General features: G+C 41.9%; 1 protein-coding gene across 1 annotated transcript in view; it reads right to left on the minus strand.

Annotated features, from left to right (window-relative positions):
* LOC126267066 (synaptic vesicle membrane protein VAT-1 homolog) overlaps nt 1–20481 on the minus strand; it is a 266094-nt gene that overhangs the window by 31616 nt on the left and 213997 nt on the right. The window lies entirely within an intron of this gene.

Consider the following 20481-nt stretch of genomic DNA (forward strand, 5'->3'; position numbering starts at 1 on the left):
TTACATTAGGAAGTTGCAGGTGATGTCAACATGGTTTGTTATCCATATGTATTATTACTTCCCTATATCTGATAACAATATTCTTGTTAATCCTTTAGGCATTATATGGCGTACAAATACATCTGAAGAGATCACAAATAGGCCTACGTACATAGTGGGTGACCCAACAGTAACAGCAAAAGTGAAAAAGAAGTTTTACTGGTAGTGTAATGTACATCTCACAAAAGAGCAGAAGTACAACTAACACATTTTAAGAATGAAAAAATTATTCCTATAGTTTCTTAGTGAATAAAATATTTATTTTGTGAAACAATATTGGCATTTATTACCACGGGCACGTTTTCGCCGTCTAGCTATAAGAAGTTTTCAGTGGTTCAAAATGGCTCTGAGCACTATGGGACTCAACTGCTGTGTTCATCAGTCCCCTAGAACTACTTAAACCTAACTAACCTAAGGACATCACACACACCCATGCCCGAGGCAGGATTCGAACCTGCGACCGTAGCAGTCGCACGGTTCCGGACTGCGCGCCTAGAACCGCGAGACCACCGCGGCCGGCGAAGTTTTCAGTGGATGTTCTGAAATATAGCACAGCTTCCTCATATTAATTATTTATTCAAACCTGTTTATAGCTTGAGGTTTGCATAAAATGTGTACAAAGAGTTAATTTTACATGTCCTGACGACCTTGCTTAGAAAATAGCAGGCATTATGTATCTCAAGACCTTAATTGTGAAATTGCTTCTGAGGCGCTGGACTTTTTTTTTTTTTTTTTTTTTTTTTTTTTTTTTTTTTTTTTTTTTTTTTTGCAAGATCGGGTCTGAAATATTCTCCTGTCAAGTAGGGTTCTATGTTCTAGGTTTCCTTAAATTGATTACAGTTAATGGCGGGACTAACCTTTTGAAATAAACACAACCGATGTTTTTATCAATTCTTGTCCTATACGACGTAGTGCTATGATTATACTGACCTCGTCGTCCGCGGGACTTTGTATTAAAAATCCTCTTACATTTCGCTTGCGAACGTTTGTCATTGTAATTATTCGGTTCTGTGAAGACTGTGTGACGTTTTACGTCACTGATGATCTGTTCGCTAGTATAATTTCAGGTGCAGATCAGTCGGTCTGATCACTAGTACAGTTTCCTTTTCATCCGCTCACAGTACATAAGAAAATTTGTTGTTACAAGAAAAATCAACAATTTCAGTGCCAATTAAGCAATATAGCTCACAAATTGCAAATTTATGGTAAGGACTTCAGGACCAAACTGCTGAGGTCATCGGTCCCTCGGCTTACGCACTATTTCATCTACCTGAAACTAACTTACCCTAAGGACAACACACACACCCATGCCCGAGGGAGGACTCGAACTTCCGACGGAGGGAGCCACGCGAACCGTGACAAGACGCAACAGATCGCAAGTCAAGCGCAAAACGCTTTTTCTGTCCATTAAAACTTTCATGTAGCTACTGTGTAAAATGTTCACTACGACTAATTTGTTGTTGATGCAGTAGTTTCAGTGTTCACTGACATTGTGTTACGGAGCATAGAATAGTTCACAGATGTGTGCCATTCAACTCCCATTGAGCAGAAAGTTCGCCTCGTATGTGCACAGGAAGCATTATTTTACATACTGCAGTAAATACAGTTAAACAGTGACCGCCCGCAGCCGCCACTAAATCTATATCATTTTATAAACTGAAGACTCCAGTCGCGTTATTATGTTTCAGGAACTACTGTAGAGATTTTGATAAGATTTTCACTAATACACTAATTTACACCAAAGGTTTGTGTGTATAATTTATTACCGCCGCGCCAGTCAATTCGTTCGGGCGTAATTCGTTCGAGCTACCATTGAGAAGCCGCATTGCGCATATATGTGAAAGCTCTCTCTCTCTGTTTTTGTGAATGCTTGTTTTTAACTTTTGTGGTTATTTTGATAACCCAGTCTTTTAAAGTTTTGTACCCTTTCCTCCTTTTTCTCAGTTTTTCTACTTGAATGAAGAACTGTGGTAAATGAATTGAAATAAATTTTATGATAGGCCCTTTGCAGATATTATGCTGCACACATTTATTCCTGTAACGTTTATGTTATCATGATGCAGTCTTATAGAAGACTTTGATGTACATCCAACAGGAACTAAAGCGATGAAGAAAGAGATCACAGGATCTGATAATGTGAGACTGGATTTATCCAGGAGCTGGATAAATGCAGCAATCTCTTCTTTCCGTCAGTTACGATATTTCAAGTTATCTCTAATCATATTACAAATCCGTATGTAAATAAGCCTACATGTTGACAATTTGCAGGTATGTGTTTCGTTTATTAATACATGTACGAATTCGTAATCACTACCCATTACCATTTACGTACTACGTAAATAGAGATTCTTCTACGGAATAGATGGAGTTGTCAAAGAAAAACTTTTTCACTTTGTTTTCAAATTTAACTTTGCTATCTGTTAGACGATTTATATCACTGGGTAAGTGTTGAGAAATTTTGGTGGCAGCGTTGTACACCAGTGTCTGTGGTGATGGCAAACTTCATATGGAATAATGATTGCCATTTTTTCTTCTGCTATTGTAATTATGGACACCATTGTTCCACTTCAGCTGTATTGGCTTATTTACAACAAACTTAATGAGGGAGTAAATATATTGTAAAGAAAACAAACAAACAAAAAACAACCACCGTCTGAACAGGCCTCAAGCCCCACGGTACCAACCGGCCGCCAAATCATACTCAGCCAAAAGGCGTCACCGGATGCAGATGAGCATGTGGTCAGCATACCGCCCACCGTAGTCAGTTTTCGTGATTTGTGCCTCTACTTCTCAGTCAAGTAGCTCCTCAATTAGCCTGACAAGGGCTGAATGCTCCCCGCTTGCCAACAGCACCAGGCAGACCCGAACGGTGACCCATCCAATTGCTAGCCAAGCCCGACAACGCTTGACTTCAGTGATCTGACGGAAACCGTTGTTATTATTGCGGCAGGGCCGTTGGCAAATATACTGGAAAGCAATAGTCAAAAAGGCTAACTCCTTAAGCAGACGTCTAGAAGATGATCTTGGGTGAGTACCTCATATTATTCTTGGAAAGGCGACATTTCTGACGAGTTGGAGACAGCAGGGAACAATTGTTTTGAGAATAATTTAATTGTCCGGTACAACTATATTTCTTTCTAACGAAATTACCGGCTTAGGGAGGCATTGACTAGCCTTGTAAAATGCAATCCGCGATTCAGTTCCACTATTGAAAAAACACTGATAAAACCAGTAATTTCCTTAGACATAAATGTGAATGTCCAGTATGGTTATTCTCATTCATACAGCTCTTTTTCCGGCAACGAATTCTTTCTTAAAGCTGAGATGCTCCAGCACACTATTTTTCTAAATCATGCAGGGGATCGGACAACAGTATGTTGCTTGATATTTTATTTTGGTATATATGCTTATTTAGGCTTTATTGACTTTATCAGTATCTCTACAAATAATCGCATTTAGGTATAATTTACGTAATACATAATTTATAAAAGACTATTTTACATTTGATATTGCACTCAACTCCTGATGTTGTAGAAGGATTATCCCTACCATATACTAAATGAAGAAACCTATTTCAGGTACACATACTTAAAAAAAAAAAACATTATCTGGATAAGAAATCCAGATATTACAAGCACATCAATAACAGTTCCAAAGATACACGACCCACAACAACACAAATATCTTTTAGTAAACAACAAGCTGTCAAGCATTAATTTGTAAAACTGTCAGATGGTAAATAAAGTATTAAAATATACGCGCAAAAGCAAATTATCGAGCAGCTTTAAAACGTTGCTGAAAATAGTATTGAAGACAGCAGTAATGGTTTACGGACGGTTGACATACTCCAATGTCAGGACGTGAATAGATCAAATATAAAAAAAATCTTTGTAAATTATATATTACGTAAATTACAAAGAAATGCGATTGTTTACAGATGTATTGATGAAGGCAGCAAAGCCGAAATAGCTGATGTACCATAATAACATATCAAGCAACATACTGTTTTCGAGTTCTCTGCTTAATATCCGACTGTGACGTAATATATGCTGCAGGTCCCACAATAAAGAAAATTCTGTACATCAATGAATGAAAATAGGCAAAGTAAGTTAACCTGCTGGTGTACTGCATGCCAAGATTCGGAAGAACTAGAAGTGCAAATGCTGAGTGAACCGAATTGTTTTAGAAGTCAGTTTTTTGGAAATGAACAAGACGACGATGAATATCAGTTGATATGGAGACATGCCATTGCTAACTGCTGTGAAGCTCCAAAAACCATCACCTATGAAACTGTTTATCGAGCGAGGTGGTGTAGTGGGAACACACCGAACTCGTATTCGGGACCGAGCGAGGTGGAGCAGTGGTTATCACACTGGACTCGCATTCAGGAGGACGGCGGTTCAACCCGCACCCAACCATCTTGATTTAGGTTTCCCATGGTTTCCCTAAACCGATCCAGACAAATCTCGAAATGGTTCCTATGAAAGGGCACAGCCGATTTCCCCATCCTTGACTCACTCCGAGATTGTGTTGCCAGGTGCCCCGATTTTAGAAGGATGTCCCACTTCTACGGATGTGATGATCCTACCAGCGTAAGCAATGTGAGGGACACAAAATGCTCAAATTTGCGGCAGTGCCAGTAATTTAATATACACTACTGGCCATTAAAATTGGTACACCACGAAGATTACGTGCTACAGACGCGAAATTTAACCGACAGGAAGACGATGCTGTGATATGCAAATGATTAGCTTTTCAGAGCATTCACACAAGGCTGGCGCCGGTGGCGACACCTACAACGTGCTGACATGATGAAAGTTTCCAACCGATTTCTCATACACAAACAGCAGTTGACCGGCGTTGCCTGGTGAAACCTTGTTGTGATACCTCGTGTAAGGAGGAGAAATGCGTCCCATCACGTTCCCGACTTTACTAAAGGTCGGATTGTAGCCTATCGCGATTGCGGTTTATCGTATCGCGACATTGCTGCTCCCGTTTGTCGAGAACCAATGACTGTTAGCAGAATATGGAATGGGTTTGTTCAGGAGGGTAATACGGAACGCCGTGCTGGATCCCAACGGCCTCGTATCAATAGCAGTCGAGATGACAGGCATCTTATCAGCATGGCTGTAACGCCTCGTGCAGCCACGTCTCCATTCCTAAGCCAACAGATGGGGACGTTTGCAAGGCAACAACCATCTGCGCGAACAGTTCGACGAAGTTTGCAGCAGCATGGACTATCAGCTCGGAGACCATGGCTGCGGTTACTCTTGACCCTGCATCACAGACAGGAGCGTTTGCGACGGTGTACTCAACGACGAACCCGGGTGCACGAATGGCAAAAAGTCATTTTTTCGGATGAATGCAGGTTCCGTTTACAGCATCATGATGGTCGCATCCGTGTTTGGTGACATCGCGGTGAGCGCACATTGGAAGCGTGTATTCGTCATCGCCATGCTTGGGTATCACCCTGCGTGATGGTTACACGTCTCGGTCATCCCTTGGTCGTATTGACGGCACTTTCAACAGTGTGTTACGACCCGTGGCTTTACCCTTTACTCAACCTCTGCGAAACCCTACATTTTAGCAGGATAATGCACGACCGCATGTTGCAGGTCTCGTACGGGCCTTTCTGGATACAGAAAATGTTCGACTGCTGCCCTGGCCAGCACATTCTACAGATCTCTCACCGACTGAAAACGTGTGGTCAATGGTGGCCGAGCAACTGGCTCGTCACAATACGCCAGTCACTACTCTTGATGAACTGTGGTATCGTGTTGAAGCTGCATGGACAGCTGTAACTGCACGCTCAATCGAAGCTCTGTTTGACTCAATGCCCATTCGTATCAAGGCCGTTATTACGGCCAGAGGTGGTTGTTCTGGGTACTGATTTCTCAGGATCTATGCACCCAAACTGCGTGAAAATGTAATCACATGTCAGTTCGAGTATAATATATTTGTCCAATGAATACCCGTTTATCATCTGCATTTCATCTTGGTGTAGCAATTTTAATGGCCAGTAGTGTATCAGATTAAACTATACGAGTCTAAACACCTTTCCAAGTGTTATACCATACATGTTTGAGACTTGGAAAGGTCTCTGGAACATAGTTTTATCTGATTAAAGCTCCTATGTGTTGGTTTCATGCAGGACCTCCCTTGTCATTCTATGCTGAGTTTCAATTCCAATACAGTAAGTGAGCCTCTGCAATGCTCTATGTTCGCTTCGCCGTACGGGTAACGCTTCATATGGCGACGCGAGAAGTGTATTGTGTCCCTCAAAGGGGTCGACCCATCAATTGACTGAGTCGAAAAATCCATATGTCCGATGGAAGGTCGTGTGAGGAACGATAAAGACGGGTCTGATGACATTTATGTTCAGTCCAAGTGGTATGTAACGGTCACTCGCAAAGATGTGACAAAATCAAGACTTCAACATGGCAGACTCGACCATCTCCGGCGGAACACCAGAACACCAGACATGGATGCCAACCGTCTTTGCTGAGGAGAGGCCGGTGGCATCTGGCACCTGTTTCGACAAAGTCTGGCCTAATTTTTCCGAGTGTCGCCTGCAAATATTGGTCCACAGGTCCGCCTTTTGCCTGATCAGACTTACTACCGTCACACGAAAGCCAATGTAGTCGCATGGATAGAAGGATACGGGTTTCTTTACCTGTTTCGGAATGATACCAAAGACGTCTAGGATTTCTAGAAATACTTGCAAGAAAGGAATACCAAAACTATTCGCATCCCGAAGTATCAAAAGTTCTTTTCAAATGACCTAGGAAGGGCTTTCCGCCACCCTCCGTGTAGCTGGAACCTCCCATGCAGGAGACGACACCTTCCAAGAACTGAAGACTTTGAAGATGCAGAACCCCATTCTGGGGAACTAGTACATCTCCCCTGAAGACGTACTCGACGGATCCAGCGCCGGATAGGTGACATCTCCCTCCCCCCTCGAGAGGCTTTGTTAATTTGTTGTTTCTTCCTTCCCATTGTCGACTTACTCAGCATTTCGCCTTTAAAAAGCACATAAATAGAAATAAAATAAAAAAGACACTATCTATCTGTATTTTCAATATGGTTTACATATCCTTCACAAAAGTAAGACCCGGTTGGAGATACCGGGGACAAGGTGACTAGGCCTCGAGTCCGACCCCTGCCCACTCTGCTTCCACCCCCCCCCCCCCCCCCTCAAACTCACAGTGGCCGTCAATTAAAGTTTTTTTTTTTAAAAAAAAGATAAGCAGTATATCTGTATTCGAATCCCGCCCTTGGTACAAATTTTCATTCGCGCTTCAGCCTGTTTATATGCTCATACATATTTGAGGTTCAAAAAGGTCTCTGGAACCATATAGTTTAATTTGACGTTTGTAGTTGTTAGCAGTCCCGAAAAGTCGACCGTCTGGCGTATTGGCTAGCGTATCTGCTTGGTGAGCAGGAGGCATGGGAATGAATCCCGGCCTTGGTACAAATTTTCATTCGTATATTCTGCCTTCATATAAACATATATTTCAAAAATGGTAGCGTAAATTGCAGTTCTAAAAAGAACGCGTCGATGGCAACAATTAAGAAAGAATACGGTGCGTTCGAACGCCTCATTGATAAAACTAGTGATTATCTACACAGGCCGATGAACCGAAAGGACGAGACAGTGCATATCGGAACCGTACTCTTCGAAAACACTTAGCCGTTTGGCTTCCCCTGCGGTGTTATTACCGCCGCGCCACTGTTTTCTGAACAGTGTTTCAACTTCTGCCCCCCCCCCACCCACCCACCCCCACCCCCCACCCCTGCCCATTGACTGCCCGGCACTTCTCTTGGAGCACTAATTAGTAACTCCGTTCCATGGCTGTGACTACTCATCGCACGCGCCCACTTGTTCGTTTCGTGCTATTGTTTGTAGCGGGGAACAAAACGCGGAAGGGTTTTAGATATGTGCACGATGTCCGTCGACGTTTCCAACTCATTCAGTGGAAATGCGATTGGTAAGTAATTTATAGAAATTGTATATGTTTGGAAAAACGATAAATACAAAATATTTTAAAGGAGCCACATGCTGGTTATTTACACTAACCCTGAACATCGATCCGTCTTATGTTTCACTGGAGTTCTTAGGAAACGCAAATCATACGGTTATGTACCACGCGACTGTTTGTTTATATGTTGTCTTTTAATGAGTGTTCCAATTATTCTTTTTGTAGATGAACTTGCCGTAGATGTCAGGGCGACAGATCTTTCATTTCCTGGTTTTTATCCTGTATCGTTAACTTTCGGATTTGGCAACGTTTGAAGCAGAGGGAGGGAGGAGGGGGTGAATGGGGGTCTTCCAGCTTCCCGCTCATGGCACGTAATTTTGTGTACTCCATGTACGTCTCCGTCTAGTGCAAACGTTTTCTGAAAGTTTCTGCATTATTCACCTAATCGGACAACTCCTAAAATATCCATCCAAGCTGGCACACCGACCCTTATCGTCGGGCAGATTCCACCCGTGATCGGCGCACCTCCTTGAGTCAGGGAAGTGGCATGCTATCACGTGAGCCTGTCCGAGCGCGTGTCTAGAAGACTAATCATAGGTCTACTTTTTACATTTTTACAAAATACCTTTTATTACCAGCTAAAAGTTGATATTTTTTATGACCAAGGTGTAAGTGTACCAATTTTGTTCATAATAGACTACAAGAAAACATTAAATATAAATCTAAAGATTCGATATTTATGTTCTTTTTTGTTGCTCGGCTTGTGGAACCCTCTCCAAGTCCCGATTTCTTGCAAATTGGATCTCTCAACATTAGCTGCAAGTCTCGACGAATAATCTCGTTGGCACCTGGTGTAAGCGACATTCACATCTGTTAATGGGTACGAGACACACAGTGTGATTTTTCTGTGCTAATGCGTTTTGTTTGAAGGTTGTTCGTTATCATCAAGCTTAATCTGTTGTCTTTTCTTTGCATTTGTATCTACATATATCTCATGGCCACGTGGATTACGTGCACCCGACCCTGTGTGAGAATGCACACAGTCCTCTCAGTCCTTTTCCTTTTGGTGTTCCTGATTTTTTTTATAAAACTGGAGCTATAATAACTCTTGCAAATAATCACTATTTTTACGAATGCATGTAAAATAGAGAAAAATGTTGCTTGGAAATGTGTAAAATTGAGGGAAGACGACGAAGTATGTAATGTTACAAAGAAGACTTTCAAAATTACATAAACTGACAGATAACACATAAAATTAGACTAAAAAGTACCATGAAATGCTGTGAATTGAGGTGGGTTGGGAATACCCAGACACTCAGAGAAAAGCTTAAAAATTATGCTCTGGCTGCATTCAGTTTCATGCCCCTCCCTCCCCCCCCCCCTTGAAAACTACGTAGGATTTCGTAACACATACTTCAATAAAGGCGACATACGCTTTACACAGATGGGCTATATTAAAGCAGGCGAACCGTATGCATCCCAGTAACTGTTTCTCACACATGCAGTTGGGTATAGAAATTACCGAATTACGGTTGGTTCTCACAAGCAATGTTATTTCTTCGATACTAAGGAGAAGAATCAATGCGTTTTCCAGATTTAAGCCATTCCATAGAGTGTTCTGTAGGAGAGTGGACTGATGCCATATATATGTCCTTTAATTTTGTGATTGCGGTTTGTTCGATAGACGTGGTGTTAGAAGGAAATTGCCACATTATCCTAACACGAGCAGAACTACTTAACATCAGATCAGGACTTCTTTCTACAAGAGCGATGCTACCAGAGCCGTGGTGCTGCTACAGTAAACAGCAGTAATACTGTTACATTTCCTTTGGCTACTGATGGTGATGCTTACTTCCTCGTAAGAAGTTGCTGCCTCTTCGTGTGCATTTTCGTGTAGCATGGTGTGGGTGGTATCTCACTGTATGAGATATCGCAGGTATTCATGTCGGTTTTTATTCGCTCTATTTCCTAGTGAGGCAGAGCCGCATCTGTCAAAAGTGAGACTACTGCTATTAATGATAGCATGAATGACGCATGAAGTGTGGTTGAGAGTAGGCACGTTTCCGACTTAAAAAGACATATAAAATCCATTAATTTCCTAAGAGACAGAACAGTTGGTTTGCAAGCAGTTAGAGCGGCGGATCTACACTTATGATGTCTTACTAAGACACCAGAATAGTGTAGGAAGAAGTAGTTTTATCATTTTAAAGTTTTTCATCATAGTGATTTGGGTAGGAAACTTGCAGGGTGGTGGAATGTCTGATGTTGGGCAAATATGTCCTGCATTAGAGTATTAAAAGCGTTCCATTCCGCACAACTAATATTTTGAAAACCACATGGCTTTAACAATATAGGATTTATAACTGCGGAACCGTGTAGCCATAGGAGTGTGTGTTTATGCTCAATGATCATTTCTCTCATTAAGGTAACTTCCTGTTACTGGCTCCAGACAGTGGAATAATACTTCAGAATTAATATCACAGTTAACTTACATGATATGTCTTAAGCTCCATCTGTCTGGAGCTCCAACTTCTTAACCGTCTGTTATTCACCACAACGCTCTCATGTCTACTACACACCGATAAGAGGTGCCAGCCTCCTCGACAGACGCGCATCTGGAGAGATCTTGTGCAATTGGAGGGGTGCTGTGAGTAATATTGGTGCGGAACAGTCTTCGCTGACGCATCAGTTATGTACGCAGCTCACACTGTTTCTTCACGAGAGGTGGAATGTAGTGGGTGTAGGACCCTCACACTTCTGGTCAGTTGCAGATTAAATTGACGACCGTTTTGCTTGGAGGACTGGTCAAGGACACTGTGAGAGGGATGTGTTTATCTCCGACACTGCGCGACACCCATCCACAAAGGTAATGGTGGCCAGTCGCAATCGTAAATTCTGCACTATTATCGATGCGCGGTAAATATGTTGCATCGGTAGGGGATGCTGTATGGTATACTTTGCGTACATGGCCGAAAAAACGATCTGTACAGTCTTATATTTGGATTCGCACTCTAGTATATGGTACTTGCAAAGTAGAGGAGGAGTAATTTAGTGATGACACAGAAACTGAGAAGTACTGTGTTGTGCCACTGGCTGGCGTCGAAATTATAGGACAATTGGTAAAATTGCTACAATTGATCGTGTTATCAAATGCAGTGCATATTACAGTATGTCGTCCTACACCAACGGTGTCTTTGCCATAGCATCCGTCCACTGGTACGCTGTTCATTACCAGATAACGATTGACTGATACCACTTGGTTGAGATGGAAAAAAACTTGGTGGAGTACTGGATATCTGCTACTTTTCACTGTGGAGCATGGGATTAAATGTACTTTGAACGTGGATTAGTCATTGGGTACCTTCTGTGATATTTCAACCCTTATAATGCTATCCAAGACGACAGTTGATGATGTTATTGTGAGGTGGAAACGCAAATGAATAACCACAGATAAACCAAGACTAGGCAGCCATCTTGTCTTGACGGAGAGGGTCTGCTGAGCATTGCGAAGAGTGGTTGTAAGAAATCACGTGAACCCAGTGGAAGGCAAAACTCGTGAGTTCCAACGAGCTACCAGCAGTCCAGCTTGCACAGCGACCGTGCGCAGGGAGTTAAAAATGGCTCTGAGCACTATGCGACTTAACTTCTGAGGTCATCAGTCGCCTAGAACCTAGAACTAATTAAACCTAACCTAACCTAACGACATCACACACATCCATGCCGGAGGCAGGATTCGATCCTGCGACCGTAGCGGTCGCTCGGCTCCAGACTGTAGCGCCTAGAACCGCACGGCCACTCCGACCGGCTGGAGTTAACAAGTTGAGCGTGCAGTGGTCGAGTGGCTCCTCATAAGCCGTACATTTCAGCAGTCTGCGCTAAGCGACGCATGAGGTGGTGGAAAGAGCGCCGACACCGGACTGTGGGTTTCTGGAAACGAGTTATCTGGAGTCCAGAATCACGGTACACTTTGTAATGGGGTGGTGTCGTGTGACTAGGGCCTCCCGTCAGGTAGACCGTTCGCTGGGTGCAAGTCTTTCGATTTGACGCCACTTCGGCGACTTGCGATTCGATGGGGATGAAATGAAGATGATTAGGACAACAGAAAACCCAGTCCCTGAACGGAGAGAATCTCAAACCCAGTCAGGAATCGAACCTGGGCCCTTAGGAGTGACATACCGTCGCGCTCACCACTCAGCTACCTGGGGCGGACACAACTTGTAGTAATCCCACGGAAGGTTTTGTTCTTGGTGAATCGTGCTTCAGCTGTCACGCGCATCTCTGCAATTTTTTTTTTTTGTATTTGTTTTCTACAAATATTTCCATTTGTACCATTTCAAGTCAACATATGTTATGAACAAATTTGACAACGATTTCATAGACTACTGCGGTTACAGTCTGATAAACATCACTCAGTTTCTCCTCGATCTTTTCTTTTACGCACATATAACTTAATAAATTCTACATATTTATAATAAAATTTCCTGGCAGATTAAAATTGCGTGCCGGATCGAGACTCACACTCGGAACCTTTGACTTTCGCGGGTAAGTACAGGGTGTTTCAAAAATGACCGGTATATTTGAAACGGCAATACAAACTAAACGAGCAGCGATATAAATACACCGTTTGTTGCAATATGCTTGGGACAACAGTACATTTTCAGGCAGACAAACTTTCTAAATTACAGTAGTTACAATTGCCAACAACAGATGGCGCTGCGGTCTGGGAAACTCTATAGTACGATATTTTCCACATATCCACGATGCGTAGCAATAATATGGCGTAGTCTCTGAATGAAATTACCCGAAACCTTTGACAACGTGTCTGGCGGAATGGCTTCACATGCAGATGAGATGTACTGCTTCAGCTGTTCAATTGTTTCTGGATTCTGGCGGTACACCTGGTCTTTCACGTGTCCCCTCAGAAAGAAGTCACAGGGGTTCATGTCTGGCGAATAGGGAGGCCAATCCACGCCACCTCCTGTATGTTTCGGATAGCCCAAGGCAATCACACGATCATCGAAAAATATTCATTCAGGAAATTAAAGACGTCGGCCGTGCGATGTGGCCGGGCACCATCTTGCATAAACCACGAGGTGTTCGCAGTGTCGTCTAAGGCAGTTTGTACCGCCACAAATACACGAAGAATGTCCAGATAGCGTGATGTAGTAATCGTTTCGGATCTGAAAAATGGGCCAATGATTTCTTCGGAAGAAATGGCGGCCCAGATCAGTACTTTTTGAGGATGCAGGGACGATGGGACTGCAACATGGGACTTTTCGGTTCCCCATATGCGCCAGTTCTGTTTATTGACGAAGCCGTCCAGGTAAAAATAAGCTTCGTCAATGGTTCAAATGCTGCCCACATGCATATCGCCGTCATCAATCCTGAGCACTATATCGTTAGCGAATGTCTCTCGTGCAGCAATGGTAGAGGCGCTGAGGGGTTGCCGCGTTTGAATTTTGTATGGATAGAGGTGTAAACTCTGGCGCATGAGACGATACGTGGACGTTGGCGTCTTTTGGGCCGCAGCTGCAACACGGCGAACGGAAGCCCGAGGCCGCTGTTGGATCACCTGCTGCACTAGCTGCGCGTTGACCTCTATGGTTGCCGTACGTGGTCGCCCTACCTTTCCAGCACGTTCATCCGTCACGTTCCCAGTCCGTTGTAATTTTTCAAACATATCCTTTATTGTATCGCTTTTCGGTCCTTTGGTTACATTAAACCTCCGTTGAAAACTTCGTCTTGTTGCAACAACACTGTGTTCTAGGCGGTGGAATTCCAACACCAGAAAAATCCTCTGTTCTAAGGAATAAACCATGTTGTCCACAGCACACTTGCACTTTGTGAACAGCACACGCTTACAGCAGAAAGACGACGTACAGAATGGCGCACCCACAGACTGCGTTGTCTTCTATATCTTTCACATCACTTGCAGCGCCATCTGTTGTTGAAAGTTGTAACTACTGTAATTTCGAAAGTTTGTCCGGCGGAAAATGTACTGTTGTCCCAAGCATATTGCAACAAATGGTGAATTTCTATCGCTGCTCGTTTAGTTTTTATTGCCGTTTCAAATATACCGGTCATTTTTGAAACACCCTGTAAGTGCTCTACCGTCAAATTTCATTATGTATATTTATAATACTTCAAATATTGGTAACTTGAATACACAATATTTATGTTCCACAATTAATTTAATACTAAACGTAAATTCAGTTAAAATTCATGGCTGTACAAAGATTGTTATAAAACGACATGTTATATTTTATGGCTATACCGACACAAAACACAGGCATAATGTAATAAATAAAGAGACTCTGAAAGAATAAATCTTAAATTACAGTACATTCAAATATTAAAACTATACATATATAAGAGTTGTACTAGTGAGTAACGGCACAGGCTATTATGACATTCGGACAAACTGGTGCATGTGATGAGCAGACCGAAAGAGAGGGGAAGGGGCGATGAAGAAGTGTGTGGAATGTGGAAAAGTTATAACAAGGTTATTACGAGGGCGTTCAACAAGTAATGCCCCAATTTTTTTTCTCAGAACAAATTTATTGTTAAGAGTCAAACTTTGGTGACAATATACATCAACATGTCTTTTCCATGTCCTATTTTTCTACGTAGTCTCCATCACATTCTATTGCCGTATGCCAACGTTGTGGAAGAGCATGTATTTCCTGTTGGTGAAAGCTCTTGCCCTGTAGGCGTAATCACGTTTTCACCGCGTGACTTACACTCTCGTCATCTTGGAAGTGTGTTCCCCGTAGAGAATCTTTAAGTGGCCCAAAGAGATGCAAGTCCGAGGGAACCAGGTCTGGACTGTAGGGTGGAGGAGGCAATGATGTGACAGGACGTCCCGAGCTTGGCTGATCATGGAGGTCTGTTTTTGCATTTGCAGAGGCTGTAACTTACTTTACGCCTCGCTCAACTGTATTCCTATCAACTGCAGCATCGTCACACATTACACACAAACGTTTATGGATGTTCACCACGGTTTTTTTTCTGCACAGAAGAATTCAATAACAGTGTGCTGCTTGTAACATGAGTCGTATGTAGACGCCATTTTGACGCTGTACTACGGCTCTGTCATCTGCCAGAACAGCTCGAAACTTCACCGATGCACAGAACAAACATCAAATGTGAAGTATCAACAAGGACGTTTGTCTGTGTATGTTAATGCCTTTTAAAAAAACGTGGGGCATTGCTTATTGAACAGTCCCCGCATGTAACTGTCAGAGAAATAATAATCGGTTACTGCTTCTTTAATAAGTGTGAGTGATGGAAATACGTTTGATCATTAACGGCTAGGCCAAGATTTGTTGATTGGTGATCATCAGTAGCCACAATTTCCAGTAATGTTATGGAGAACATTACATTTGACGTCATATGAATGACATTAATTCTGAGTGTTTTCAGCAAAGGTCGAATCTTTTTTTTTTTTTTCCCGTCTCGAAGTCCTTTCACGCTCAGTGAGTCTAGCAGCCGAAAGCCGATTCATAACGAACTACTAAATAAATAACTGTGGGAGATGAATACTGCCTGTTCAAGTTATTATATATGTCTATTTTCCTCCAAGAACCGACGGAATATTCCAAAAACAGTTACAATATTCTTAATTTTACACAAAGAATCGAGTTTAGTAACACTGATGCTTGACCAGGCAGAGGTGAGGCTAACGACATGTAGGTTAGGCAAAAGTATTACTCTAGCACTGAATTATTTTGGCGAAACAGCAGAAACTTTAGAGATAGCACTTTAGGGGTGTTCATTGATAGTGACCTTTGGCCAATTATGTCAAGGCTGCCCGTCGCATTAGTCATTTTACGTCAGTTTAGTGAAACAAGCATATTAAATAACTATTAGAGTTTGCTGCTGTACATTAGTGACCTAGAGCAAAATGTCTATTCAAGAAGATTTCGATATCTATTAGCGTATTGAAGTTTCCACAGTCAGAATAGTTTATTATTCTCGTAAAGTGCTTCAGTTTTATTTGAAACTTAGCGAAGTGCAATAAACTTACACTGTTAAAGAACGTTTTGAACGTTTTTCTGTTTTGGTTCTTCCTAAGTGGTAAACAGCACACGGCATCCCAAAGCATCAGATTTCTAATAACATCATATGAAGGTGGTATCTTTTCTTTCGGACATGCCCGAAAGAACACATACCATCAGTTACCATGCAGCTCTCTTAGGACGAAATGGCAATTAAATCAAGACCCTAACCTTGTGCATCCAGAACAGAAGACCATGTCCGAAAGAACAGATACCATCTTCATAAAGTTAAGGCTAACCGGCCATTGACCTTCTTCTTCTGTGCTGGGTGCACACGCATTGACCGAACTATTACGGGACTCGGTAAGACTGTCTGCCGCGAGTAATGAGCGTAATGGGCAGTGACACTACGAATGCAGTGTGTGGACATTAAGTTGGGAACGTGCGTCTCACGGGGAGCGTGCAAGGGATAAATCCCTGCAGTCGCACTATTCTCTGTGCCTTCGGTGGCTCAGATGGATACAGCGTCCGCCATGCAACCAGGAGAGCCGGGGTTCGAATCCCAGTCGGTGCACACATCTTCAACTGCCACCATTGATGTATATCAACGCCTATCGACAGCTTTGGGTCTTGATATAATTATCATTTCATTCTAGTAGCATCAGTACACTGCCAGACGCCGTTATCCCTCCCGCGCAGCGCTTCAAGACCGGCAAGTAAACCTGACCTAGGGATACACTTCGATTTTGTCGGCTTTCAATATGTTGTAGTGTAGAGAGACATTTATTTATACGTGCCCATATGGCCATAAGGGGGGGGGGGGGGGTAGTCACTTCCTTGTATCAATACCCTCGAAAAGGTAACAGATATTAAGAAAGAATTTTAAATAAAAGTTCTGTGTTTTTAACGAGCGCTAAAACAGTGTACGCAGATTTGTTGAAAAAGGCATTTTTTTCGAAATCTCCTCATCCTATCCACTATTTTTTTTCATTTCGATATTTGACTAATAGCAAAATGTATAGTATCGTTAATACCAAATTCAGTTGTATATGATTAAGTAGTATTTGAAACACATTTGTCAGCAGTATGCTATAAATATCTCTATCATTGTACGTGCGCCCGATGTGTGTCCGCTTCAGTGCGAATTGTCGTGTTGAATTGTTTTGTCTTTCCCATGTAGTTCAAATGGCCCTGAGCACTATGGGACTTAACTTCTGAAGTCATCAGTCCCTAGATCTTAGAACTACTTAAACCTAACTATCCTAAGGACATCACACACATCCATGGCCGAGGCAGGATTCGAACTTACGACCGTAGCTGTCGCGCGGTTCCAGACTGTAGCGCCTAGAACCGCTCGGCCACCCAAGACGGCCTTTCCCATGTGGATACATTCTACATATATTTTTCACGTATGTATTATACTAATTCTACGGGGTATAAAATATCGTGTATAGTCTTCATGCTTTCTTTATACTTTTGGTGTATTTTTTGTAATAGATTTAATTGTTATATTTGAAATTGTTTGTACGTTATTGTTGTAAAACCATTGTAAAACTGCACGATAACGACAAAGGCTCAGAACCGTTCGGGGTAAAAAAAAAAAAATGAGTGCTGATTGAGTTTTGATGCAGAAATTCTGCTGGCTTATTTCTGGAAAAAGCGTCTCTCGAATACCACTTCATCATATATAGTGGAATTTGGTATTACCGATGAAAAACTTTTTAGTATTGGACAAACATCGAAATGAAAAACAAAATGGTGGGTGAGAGGCGATTTCGAAAAAAAAATTACTTTTACGACCAATCTGGTTGCACAGTTGTAACGGACATTAAAAATCACAGAACTTTTATTTGATGCTTTTAGCTCCATATGTGTTACCGTTTAAACGGTATGCTTTCAGAAATATTAAAGTCAGTTTTTTAAAGTGGGTTTTTCACCCACTTAAGCGCCGTATGGACATCCAAATGGATGTGTATCCCTTGAGTAGGATTACTGGTCAGTGGCCTGCTCTTTGCCTTTCCGATGGGACAACTGACTGTGAGAGTGTCTGTATCAGATGCCAGCTTGGTGGCTCTGGCGTCTGTTGGGATCCGTTTCGTGGCAAAAGGGACAACTGGCGTGTAGACACTGCAGCCCACTTCGTTCTCACAACTTACGTGTTTCACAGTGTAACTTTTTTGAAAGAAACGTTTGTTGTTATAAAGTGAACTGGATTCTTATTCTTTAATTTGTGCGTGTTTCTATTGCAATCCAGAACAATGCAAGTTGCGTAATTGCGAAAAGTATCTGATAAAATGAAAACCCAAAATTATTTGAAGCTGTATAATAATTTTGGAATTAACTTTTATCCAATTAATTAGAAAACTGAAAATTGTATACTGAATGAACTGTTCTGTGAAATGTGTCGCGAAGTGCGGTCAACGGTTCTACAATGCGCGATGTCATAGTGCCGGAGTTGCCGTTCCAACACAAAAAGGTAACAGAATAATTCTTCATAAATTCACCGATCGAATTTTGAAAGAATAAATGTCCAAAATGCCTCTACCAGAAATGCCCTGTAAATTCATGTACACAAACTAACAATATAAAGTTCCACGCGTTAAGTGACGCACATGCGAATGTAACACTGCACTCTAAGAATTTCTGCACAAGAAATAAAATTTTAACTACATTTTAACTAAATTGAACCTGATGACAATTTTTAAATACAAAATTTAACTGTGAATGATCTCGTTGTATCCTGACTAATGTTAAACTGGCCCTAACAAATTTTCGTGAATTTCCTGTGGCAACAAACTCGGTACTGCTCGAAAGCTGTGAACATTAAAATACAGCGCTGCAGCAAACTAGCTGGAAAGATGGTTCAAATGGCTCCGAGCACTATGGGACTCAACTGCTGTGGTCGTCAGTCCCCTAGAACTTAGAACTACTTAAACCTAACCAATCTAAGGACATCACACACATCAATGCCCGAGGCAGGATTTGAACCTGCGACCGTAGCAGTCGCACGGTTCCCGACTGCGCGCCTAGAACCGCGAGACCACCGCGACCGGCTAGCTGGAAAGAAAACAAAGCCTTGCGCCGTACAATGCGAGGACATGTATCAACGATAAGGAGATTACGCTTTACTTAGGATGGTTACGTGCCGCTCAGAGTAATGTGGTGGCCCAACTGCAAAAACAAAACTTTGATGAGGAAACGGTGGAAGAAATGAATGAATTCAAAGAATGATTAAAAAGAGACTAACATTCAAAACGTATTTGGTAAAATTGTGATACCTTAACAGCTACACATCTTTACAAAAATAACTTCTTATTAAAAAAAATTCTGTGCTCGGAAATTATTACAGAAATGGTGACGGAGTGGTAAATCTATAGCTTCTGCTTACGTAATGTTCAGCTGGAAACTGTTCCGGCAGATACATGTTTACTTTGTTCAGGTCATCCACCTTTACTGTTCTGCTTTGTAAGTGCGTCACGACGATAACTGAAGGCCTAATCTCGTGTAATCACTAACTTACGTCCTTTGTTATGTGTTACGGAGTCTCATTTTTGAAGTCCAGAGATCTCCTCCTGCTTTTCTGGTGATAGTAAATCCAAGAAAATTCTGATATACTGTGCTTATATTTTACGAACGGCAAAAGTGATAGTATGAATCGATAATTCGAGTACATTTCTTGAAAATGCTGATTAACAAGTGAGAATGGAGGTAGGTTTACAGAAAGTATTTTTTATGTATTCATGTTTACTCCGTTTCGGATAACAACACCATAAACATGAAAAAATCGTAAGAGACTTAGTAGATCTAAGCCTGAGAGATTTGGCTTACACAAATGCTAAAGAAGGGGAAAAATTGACGATATGGGATAGGAAAACGAGAGATTTACTTCTGGTTTTAATCAGTTGTATTTAACATTATTTCGCGTAACAAAAGTTACCATTTTAGCTATTAATCACTGACTGTCCTCAGGAAACGTTCGTGACGTTTTTGCGAGTCTGTGCCGCTCATACGACTTTAAAAGTTATAGAATGTGTGGTTTAAAATTAGTGTCTATAGTAACATAACAGACGTAATTCTGATTCAGTTAGTGCCCCCCCCCCCCCCCATTTTCTTTATTTCATAATTGTCAAAACGGTGTTGCTCTGTTACCGAGAGAAGTTTCGGAAATCGTGTCTTATTGCACAGAAAATGTGAAAGAATGCTATGCCATAAATGAAGTATAGCATGACTATGAACTTGCGAAAATATAACCCAAAATTTTCGTTTTGTGCAAAGGGTATGCTTACTGGTTTAATAAGCCATTTGCAACGCACGTGAGTCTAAGAAATCTGTATCGAGAAAAAACTTAATTTCGCAGAAAAGTGTGGAAGATTAACTTTAGGCGCTGGAATGTATCTGGGTGAGCGAAAGAGGGAAGTACAATATCCTACAGGACCAACCACCAGGAACAAAATTTGGCAATCCGA

Source organism: Schistocerca gregaria, chromosome 4, assembly GCF_023897955.1.
Source record: "Schistocerca gregaria isolate iqSchGreg1 chromosome 4, iqSchGreg1.2, whole genome shotgun sequence".
Taxonomy (NCBI): domain Eukaryota; kingdom Metazoa; phylum Arthropoda; class Insecta; order Orthoptera; family Acrididae; genus Schistocerca; species Schistocerca gregaria.